This window comes from Budorcas taxicolor, chromosome 1, assembly GCF_023091745.1.
Source record: "Budorcas taxicolor isolate Tak-1 chromosome 1, Takin1.1, whole genome shotgun sequence".
NCBI classification, from domain to species: Eukaryota; Metazoa; Chordata; class Mammalia; order Artiodactyla; family Bovidae; genus Budorcas; species Budorcas taxicolor.
The window spans coordinates 160,920,069-160,931,101 of record NC_068910.1 but is presented as its reverse complement, the minus strand read 5'-3'; positions in this window follow the sequence as shown (position 1 = coordinate 160,931,101).

The following is an 11,033-nucleotide window of genomic DNA, read 5'->3' as shown; positions in this document are numbered from 1 at the left end:
TCCCTGCAAATATACCTATAGTAATGCCTGCTCCGCCATCAACATGCAGACCATGATAAATGGCACTGTTCCATTTACATTTACTGTTATTAATCTCAAAGTATTGTGTCTGCCAGAGAACCCCCAAAGCCTTGCTGATTGAACCTGCCCACATTCTTACTACTAACTTCAGCTGGACTTGGATGGCTGTCCACAAACCGTGGTATCTGCCTAGGGCAGGTCCAACTGTCTCAGGTCTCCGCAGCTTCTTTAGTATCTCCTACTGAGCAGAAGGGCAGGGGTGGGCTTTGATTCTCAGCTGGTTCTCTTTGATCCTCTCCTTTCCATTCCTCTGGGCCTTCACCCTTATGCCCATCATTGAGGAAGTAACCCCTTCCCTGTTAATCCCAGTTACAGGCAATCTTGCCGCCAATGATTCATAGTGCTAGACTTAATCCATCGATTATCTTCCTTTCTTTGTGTCTTCATAAAGTCTCTGAAAGTCTTACAAATAAAATAGAAATGTAATTTTAGAAATAAAATGTGAAATTGTAAAAATGTAAACTTTTACAATTGTGAAATTGTAAAATGTAAACTTTCTGCCCAATTAAGCTACTTCATCGTATCCTTTCCTTTCATTAGGGCATTTTTCGCAAGTTTTTACTATCAGCTTCCATTTCTTTAAAATCTGTTTTTTCCCTAAACCTTAAAAAGTGTGGCTACTTCTCACACATTTTTATGAAACTTCTTTCTCAAAGGTTAACAGTAAATAACCCACAAAGCCAAGATAGCTCTGCTATTATCCACCTAAACCCCACAAAGAAATATCTGTAAGTTTTAATCTTTCTCTTAAGAAAAAACTTTTAAACTTTAAAAAACTCTTAAATAGCATATGCATACAATATGTACATACCACATAAATACACAGCTTGATGAACTGATGCCATGTAATCACTTGCCAGGGTAAGAAATTAATCAGTGTCAGCCTCAGAGAAGTGGGCTGTGGCTGTTTCAATTTATATCCCACCCTCCAGAGACAAACACTATCTTGACTTTTATGTCAGTTACTTGTTGGCTTTTGCTTATTATTTCACCATTAGTGTGCATCCCTTAGTAGTTTGTTTTGCCTGTTTTTGAAGTTTGTATAAATGGAACCACACAGTATATACATCTTTGGATCTGGCTTCCTTTACTCAGCATGATATTTGTGAGATTCATCTGTTTCCTTGCATTTAGCTGTAGTTCATTCATTTTTATTGCTCTTACAGTATCCCACAACATATGCTACAATGTATTTATCCACTCTACTGTTGATGGCCTCTTGGGTTGTTTTCAGATAGAGGTAATAGATGGCTCAGATTGTAAAGAATCCACCTGCAATGCAGGAGACCTGGGTTCAATCCCTGGGTCGGGAGGATGCCCTGGAGAAGAAAATGGCAACACACTCCAGTATTCTTGCCTGGAGAATCCCATGGACAGAGGAGCCTGGTAGGCTATACTCTATGGGGTCACAAAGAGTGGGACATGACTGAGCGATTAACACTTCACTTTCAGTATGAATAATGCTGCTATGAACATCTTTGTACACGTGTTTGGATGTATGTGCACACAATTCTTTGGGGGATGTTCCTAAGAGTGAAATTTCTGAGTAAGAAAGTGCATGTATCTTCCACTTCAGTAAGAAGTGTCAAACTGTTCTCCAAAGTGTTTGCCCTACTTAATACTCCCATGAGCAATATATCAGTTCCCACAGTTTTAAATCCTCACCAAAATTTGGCATCATCAATTTTATTGATTTTCACCAAAAACTTAGATATATGCTTTTAATTTGCTTTCACATGAACACTAATTCAGGACCTTGCACACATTTTTGGATATTTGGATAACTTTTAAAAAGAAAGTACCCTTTCAGATCTTTGCCTGTATTTCCCCTGTGTTGATACAACAGTTACACGTGTTACCAGTATTTTCCCTCTTCTATGCCTTGCTTCTTTACTCTTTTAATGGTTACTTTTGAAGGACAGAGTTTTATGTGAATGCTAGTGACCCGTAATGGGTTTTTTTCTTTAAAAGTGTTCTATATGAAGCTTCCCTGGCTGCCAAGTGGTTAAGATTTTGCCTTCCAATGCAAGGGACATGAGTTTGATCCCTGGCCCAGGCGCTAATATCCCATATGCCTTGTGGCCAGAAAATCAAAACATAAGACAGAAGCAATATTGCAACAAATTCAATGAAGATTTTAAAAACGGTCCACATCAAAGAATAAAAATAAAAAGGTTATATGCATTTTACAAGGTGAGAAAGACTAGTTTCAAGGGTTTAAGTTACTATATTTTGAACCTTGTGTACAAAATGTATAACAAAACAGTAGTCACTATCTTAATATTTATGTAAATGCTTACTAAATTCTAAATTTTTTCAGCAGAAATGGAATTATATTTGTCTATGCCTTTTCTACAGTTCCTACCACTAACCTTTGCTTATAACATGCTCTCAGTAAACAGCTCAGTCATGAGACAAATATCTACAAACATCTTGCATGCGTGCGTGCTCAGTCGCTAAGTTGTGTTTGACTCTTTGTGACTGTGTGGACTGTAGCCCACCAGGTTCCTCTGTCCATGGGATTTTCTAGGCAAGAATACTGGAGTGTGTTGCCATTTCCTTCTCCAAGGGATCTTCCTGACCCAGGGATGGAACCCACATCTCCTGCATCCCCTTCATTGGCAGGAGGATTCTTTACCACTGGGAAGTTCCACAAACATCTTGATAACTATTAATTCAAAATCTGGTGCTCTGTGATAACCTAGAGGGGTGGGATGGGGTGGAAGGTGAGAGAGAGGTTCAAGAGGGAGGGGACATATGTCTGCTTATGGCTGACTCATGTTGATGTATGGCAGAAACCATAATATTGTAAAGCAATTATCCTCCAACTAATAAAAAAATTTCAAAACCTCATATTTTTAACTTGTCATCAAACAAAATTATTCTTTATGGTGTAACTCGTTCAAGCCATAAACCACCTTTAACCAGCCAATGGGAGCTGGGTGGAGAAAAAGGGATGGGTCAAGGAGACTACTGACTCTGATGTCTTCCTGAAAAGCTATCTGCCCATGAAGTGCAGGTTGGAAACACTCATTCCTGGGAGCTAGAGCTTCGGGCTGGGGTACTGTAGAGTCTCTACCTTCCAGTTAGAGCTATGGGTGAGAAAGAGAAGTGCCAGACAGTCAAACAGAGAAAACCCTCAAGAACAGGGATTCTAGAAACAATGAGAAGTTGAAAAAGCCAGGATGGAACCCAGGAAAAGAATGCCTCAGCAGAATGCTCTTGGAGAAACTGTATTTACAGTCTTGCTCTGTGCCAGTCTGTCTGCTAAACACTTGGCACTCATTTCATCCGTTAATCCTCACGATAAACCGATGAGGTCTGCACTATCATTTCCCCAACTTTATAGATCAGGAAATGAGCATTAAGGAAGGTCCATAATTGGTCCAAAGTCACAAAACTGGCAAGTGAGAGCCTGACCCCAGAGTCTGAGTTTGAAGCCAGGGAGCCTGATCTCAGACAGGTTTGTGTGAACCTGTAAACAACACATGGGACCACCCCTTGGCTGGCCTCCTGGCCGCACATACTCATTTTCATCTGCTTCAAACAGCTCCAGGGACTCTTACCAGGAAGGTAAACTTCAGTCACTCAGGATACAGAAGTGAGCATGCCCGTGTCCTCCAGGGCAACATGGGGAAGAGGAGGAAAGAGAACAGTGTTGGGGTGTATTTTAGAGGCAGCCTAGAATAAGTCATATTCACAGGGCCTTAAAAGACCTCCTAAGAGGTCTCTGAACATTGGTGGTTTCAACTCCAAATATTTTATAAACATGTATTGAGTGCCCAGCCTTGTGCTTAGTGGCGGTTTGCTCAGAATTTTCAAATTACCCCAAAGATTATTGTAGCTCTGATGAAGTAAACATGCTATCACAGATGACCATGATGTGTTGAATGTGTGAAAGAGAGAGACCTGGGGTTGGATGGGCTAGTGTTTATAGGAGCCATTTAGAGAGCAATGAGGATGCTCTTCTCCTAGCAGCTGGTTCTACTGCCAATCTGTACATTCTCACTGAGAGCAAGCTTGGTGATGAATCAGTGACATGCATTTGTATGCCTTTAAAGAGCATGTATTTAGAACCTACCGGGTACCTGATACCATATGCAGATTTCAGAGAAATAAAAGGCATCCTTCTTTCTCCAGTTGTTGATGATACAGCTGAGGAGACATGAAGATTTAGGTTTACAGAGCAACATAAACATCTCAGATTCAAAATGACACTGCTGCTGCTGCTGCTGCTGCTAAGTCGCTTCAGTCGTGTCCAACTCTGTGCGACCCCATAGATGGCAGCCCATTAGGCTCCCCCGTCCCTGGGATTCTCCAGGCAAGAACACTGGAGTGGGTTGCCATTTCCTTCTCCAATGCATGAAAGTGAAAAGTGAAAGTGAAGTGGCTCAGTCGTGTCCGACTCTGTGCGACCCCATGGACTGCAGCCTACCAGGCTCCTCCACCCATGGGATTTTCCAGGCAAGAGTACTGGAGTGGGTTGCCATAGCCATTCCCAAATGCTGTGACACCCGCAGATAAGGCTTTTGTGGATTATGTAAAGGAACTGGGCCATGGAATATTGGTGTTCCCTCTACTCCCCTTCCAAATGTCCCTTGTGTCCACAAAGCCAGATTAGAAGATATAAATCTGATTAAAGCATTCATTACTTTAGAGTTTTCAGTTCTATGGGACCCAGGATGGGCTAGCTAAAACCTAAGTGTTCTAGGAGCCTTGAGGGATTAAGAAATCAACAAAGTTTATCCTTGAGAACAAGGAGAATATGTTAGGGTTCCCATCACCTGGGGGAATGTCTGGCACTTAACATCACTTACTAAATGTTGGTTAACAAATCAGTGCATAGTGGTAGAGCGACATCAGCAGCTTAGTGAAAGCAGCATGGTGATCAAGTAGAAGATCGGAAAAAGCTAGGTGGTAATTGTCAGGAGCTCCTGATACCCTGCAAGACCCCTGATTAACATAGATTCAAATCAGGGTGAGTGGGCTCTGCCAGAAACCTCAAGCTGCTGCCTTCCTATTGAAACAGGTGTTATCCCAGTCTCAGACTTCATCTGGAAAGCAGAAGAATGAGATGTTTGCCTGGAGCCATTTTTAGAAGATGAGAGAGTCACTCCTGCCTTGTCACTGCTGTCTATTCAATGTGAACAAGCAAGACTCAGGAGCGAGCAAACCATTAATGTAAAAACATAAAAATCAATGTGAAATGTAAACCCCTGTGTGATGCTTTGAAAACACCATTTGGCTGAGACTCAAAACTGGTTCATATAATCATTATTTTGTCATCTGTTTTGCTTACTTATCTTACTTTCTACTTGGAGAAAGTACTGAAAAATCTACTACTCCTCAAAGATTTAGAAGGTAAATATGAAAAGGAATTTTGAATATAAAATAAGATATGACAAGGTATCTTTCCTCCTTTAAATGCAGAAGCAAATTTGCTTTGGTATTTATAGATTTCCTAACCTGTGATTCATGTTCAAAGAGAAAGCAGCAGCCCACCAGGGATTTGCTCACATGAAAAGTGCACTTATTATATTAACTCAATTAGATCCACATTAGAATCTGTTCTCCATGTGGAAAAAAAAGAACAATAGAGTATTAACTCACTGCAATTTCAGGTCCCAAGCAGCATCCTGAGTTTCAGAATGACTCACAGGAATATAATGAACAACCCAAAGCTCTTGGATTAAGACAAAAATAAGATCTCCATAATTCTTTCAACTTGGTAGGGTAGCAAGATTTTAGTTGTGGCCATAGAAATAACAACATAGTGACTGAGATGCTTGTGACGTAGAGAACAAGTGGGGAAAATGGCCCGTGATTCCTGAGTCAACTGGAAAGAGGTTGTGACATATCACCAAGCAGAAGTGGGGATTTCAAATCATCAACAAATGTTACCGAATTCTTTTTCCTATTACTCGTCTTCTTCAGAATTTGTTGATAGCATTCGATTAACTACACATACACTGTCAAGGGCAAATAATAAATCAATGTGGGGAGCAATGATAACTACTCATCCTTTGCAAAAGTAAGCAAGGTATACACATATATAGGGGCTTGCCTCATAGCTCAGCTGGTAAAGAATCCTCCTACAAGGCAGAAAATGCGGGTTCAATCCCGCCACTGGGAGAATTCCCCTGGGGAAGAGCATGGTAACCCACTCCAGTATACTTGCCTAGAGAATCCCATGGACAGAGGAGCCTGGTGGGCTACAATTCACAAGGTCACAAAGAGTTGGACATGACTGAAGCGACTGAGCGCATCCACACGTGTTCACATACGTATACCTGCTCTCTGCTCTACTCCTGCGTCTCCTGCATTTTAGGCGACTTCTTTACTGCTGAGCCACTGGAAGACCTGCAATGTATATATTTGTATGTATATTCATACACACATATATGTATATATTACAATAGATCATATTGATATTGTATACATAAAATATAAACACATATATCTGTGCATTTTTCTTATCGTTCCCTCTTCTGAATATACTATAGGGATAAATTGTCCTGGAGAGTCTCAGCACTTTGAAAAGATATACATACAGTGCCACAGTTATCATTTCATTCAACTTTTGTTGTCTTCTTCCCATAAGAAACTTCTGGAGGAATTAGATATGCAAACCCCAAATACCAAGAAACTGCTAATCATAAATAAATGGCCACAATGAAAGCACTCTGCTGATGAACTCTGACTTTCTTGCTACCTTAAATGAAAACAAGAGAGTTGTATTAATGTGTTGACTTTGCATTTTCTTCACAAATTAAAACTCTTCTCTTTTCTTGCCAGCAGATCTGAAACTTCTGCATGCTTAGTATCTAAATCAGTTTTCAGATTGAAATGAGTATAGACAAGCTTTGAGTCAGTTCTGTCCAGGTTAGAGCACACAAAACTAGTATTTTAGAGGGGCAAAACCTATAGGGCAAGGGACATCTTGGGGTATAAACTAGACATAGACAGGTAGACTTCTCAGGTAATCCTTGCAAAAATGAATCCAGCCTAATTTACTTTAGAAAGCAATTTTTAAGACTCCACAGGAGCAAAGCGTCAGACTCAGTTTTCCCACTGTTTTCTTGCCTGCCTATGTAAGAAAATGGAAATTTCCATGTGTTTCTCCTCTAGCTCTCCAGAGAGGCTGCAGACCATACAATCACAGGGACTCTAGAGTCAGACTGCTGGTCTTAGAATTCCATCTCCACCCCTTAGTAGCTCTGGGACCTTGGAAAGTCACTTAACATCTCTGTGCCTCGCTTTCTACATCTGTAAAGTGGGACACAAACATCCTGTCTTCTTCATGGATGTTATGAGTTGAATTGGGTCCCTTCAAAATTCATATGATAAATTCCTAGCCGCCCCCACAAGTATGTGACTTTATTTGGAAATGGGGTCACTGCAGAAGCAATTGGATAATGTCACACTGGAGGAGAGTAAGCCCCTAATCCAATATGACGAATGTCCTTATGGAAAGAACACCATGTGAAAAGAAAGATAAACAGAGGCGGGATGCTGTGAGGAGACAGAGGGAAAGAAGACAGCCATGCGTGAACCAAGGAGCGAGACCTGGAACAGACCCACACTCACAGTCTTAGAAGGGACCAACCTTGCTGACACTTTAATTTAGGACTTTGAGCCTCCAGAACTATAAGATAATAAATTTTTGTCATCTAAACCACTTTGGTTGTGGTATTTTGTTATAGCATGTGTGCATGCTAAGTCACAAGCTCTAGCAAAAGGATGCGATGGGGTATCTGTCAGGACTCAGTGAGTTGCTACTTATAAAACTTTCAGTGATTTCTGGCTCTAAATAAGAAGCATACATTTGAAAGCTGTTGCTGTTGCTGATGCTGTCATTGTCAGCACACTAGATTGCTGGCCAGCGGAGTAACAAGGTACTCAATTTGATCTTCCGAGTACAAACCCCACATTTAGGCCCAAAGTAGTTTCAGGATGTTTGCTGATGCTCTTTTAATCAGAGAACCTCCTTGATCTAGCCCTTCTCACAGCTTTGTGGTTACTTAGTTTATTTAAAAAATCAATTCATGATTACTAAAGAAAACATTAATTCTCAGAAAAAATAAAAACATAAAAATAATCTCCTCTAATTGCTCACTTCTTCAGTTCAGTTCAGTTCAGTTCAGTCGCTCAGTCATGTCCGACTCTTTGCGACACCATGAATCGCAGCACGCCAGGCCTCTCTGTCCATCACCAACTCCCGGAGTTCACTCAGACTCACGTCCACCGAGTCAGTGATGCCATCCAGCCATCTCATCCTCTGTCGTCCCCTTTCTCCTCCTGCCCCCAATCCCTCCCAGCATCAGAGTCTTTTCCAATGAGTCAACTCTTCGCATGAGGTGGCCACAGTACTGGAGTTTCAGCTTCAGCATCATTCCTTCCAAAGAAATCCCAGGGCTGATCTCCTTCAGAGGCAACTAAAAAACCTATTAAAAAGCAGAGACATCACTTTGCCGACAAAGGTCCATATAGTCAAAACTCTGGTTTTTCCAGGAGTCATGTACAGATGTGAGAGTAGGACCATAAAGAAGGCTGAACACCAAAGAATTGATGCTTTCAAACTGTGGTGATAGAGAAGACTCTTGAGCCTCCCTTGGACAGAAAGGAGACCAAACCAGTCAGTCTTAACGGAAATCAAACCTGAATGAATATACATTGGAAGGGCTGATGCTGAAGCTGAAGCTCCAATACTTTGGCCACCTGATGCAAATAGCCAACTCATTGGAAAAGACCCTGATGCTGCGAACAATTGAGAGCAGGAGAAGGAAGCAACAGAAAGTGAGATGCTCGGGTGGCATCACCTATTCAATGTACATGAGTTTGAGCAACATCCAGAAGATAGTGAAGGGCAGGGAAGCTTGACATGCTGCAGTCCATAGGGTTGCCAAGAATCAGACATGACTTAGTGACTGAACAGCAACAACCGAGGGAACTAATTTTACCATACTTGTTTCCAACTTTTTTTGATTCTATTCTTATACAATCAGCTTTATTCTCTACATTCATGCACCATGGTGCTCTGTTCTGGGGTCAGCATTATAAGTATAACAGCCCATCTTATACTTCAGTTCAGTTCAGTTCAGTCGCTCAGTCGTGTCCGACTCTTTGCGACCCCATGAATCGCAGCACCCCAGGCCTCTCTGTCCAGCACCAACTCCCGGAGTTCACTCAGACTCACATCCATCGAGTCAGTGATGCCATCCAGCCATCTCATCCACTGTCGTCCCCTTCTCCTCCTGCCCCCAATCCCTCCCAGCATCAGAATCTTTTCCAATGAGTCAACTCTTCACATGAGGTGGCCAAAGTACTGGAGTTTCAGCTTTAACACCTTTCCTTCCAAAGAAATCCCAGGGCTGATCTCCTTCAGAATGCACTGGATGGATCTCCTTGCAGTCCAAGGGACTCTCAAGAGTCTTCTCCAAAACCACAGTTCAAAAGGATCAATTCTTCAGAGCTCAGCCTTCTTCACAGTCCAACTCTCACATCCATACATGACCACTGGAAAAACCATAGCTTTGACTAGATGGACCTTAGTCAGCAAGGTAATGTCTCTGCTTTTCAATATGCTATCTAGGTTGGTCATAACTTTCCTTCCAAGGAGTAAGCGTCTTTTAATTTCATGGGTGCAGTCACCATCTGCAGTGATTTTGGAGCCCCAAAAAATAAAGTCTGACACTGTTTCCACTGTTTCCCCATCTATTTCCAATGAAGTGATGGGACCGAATGCCATGATCTTCTTTTTCTGAATGTTGCACTTTAAGCCAACTTTTTCACTCTCCTCTTTCACTTTCATCAAGAGGCTTTTGAGTTCCTCTTCACTTTCTGCCATAAGGGTGGTGTCATCTGCATATCTGAGGTTATTGATATTTCTCCCGGCAATCTTGATTCCAGCTTGTGTTTCTTCCAGTCCAGCGTTTTTCATGAGGTACTCTGCATATAAGTTAAATAAGCAGGGTGACAATATACAGCCTTTACGCGTTCCTTTTCCTATTTGGAACCAGTCTGTTGTTCCATGTCCAGTTCTAACTGTTGCTTCCTGACTTGCATATAGGTTTCTCAAGAGGCAGGTCAGGTGGTCTGGTATTCCCATCTCTTTCAGAATTTTCCACAGTTTCTTGTGATCCACACAGTCAAAGGCTTTGGAATAGTCAATAAAGCAGAAGTAGATGTTTTTCTAGAACTCTCTTGCTTTTTCCATGATCCAGCAGATGTTGGCAATTTGATCTCTGGTTCCTCTGCCTTTTCTAAAACCAGCTTGAACATCAGGGAGTTCACCGTTCACGTATTGCTGAAGCCTGGCTTGGAGAATATTGAGCATTACTTTACTGGCATGTGAGGTGAGTGCAATTGTGCAGTAGTTTGAGCATTCCTTGGCATTACCTTTCTTTGGGATTGGAATGAACACTGACCTTTTCCAGTCCTGTGGCCACTGCTGAGTTTTCCAAATTTGCTGGCATATTGAGTGCAGCACTTTCACAGCATCACCTTTCAGGATTTGAAACAGCTCAACTGGAATTCCATCACCTCCACTAGCTTTGTTCATAGTGATGCTTTCTAAGGCCCACTTCACTTCACATTCCAGGATGTCTGGCTCTAGATGAGTGATCACACCATTGTGATTATCCAGGTCGTGAAGATCTTTTTTGTACAGTTCTTCTATGTATTCTTGCCACCTCTTCTTAATATCTTCTGCTTCTGTTAGATCCATCTCATTTCCGTCCTTTATCGAGCCCATCTTTGCATGAAATGTTCCCTTGGTATCTCTGATTTTCTTGAAGAGATCTCTAGTCTTTCCCATTCTGTTCTTTTCCTCTATTCTTTGCACTGATTGCTGAAGAAGGCTTTCTTATCTCTTCTTGCTATTCTTTGGAACTCTGCATTCAGATGCTTATATCTTTCCTTTTCTCCTTTGCTTTTCGCCTCTCTTCTTTTCA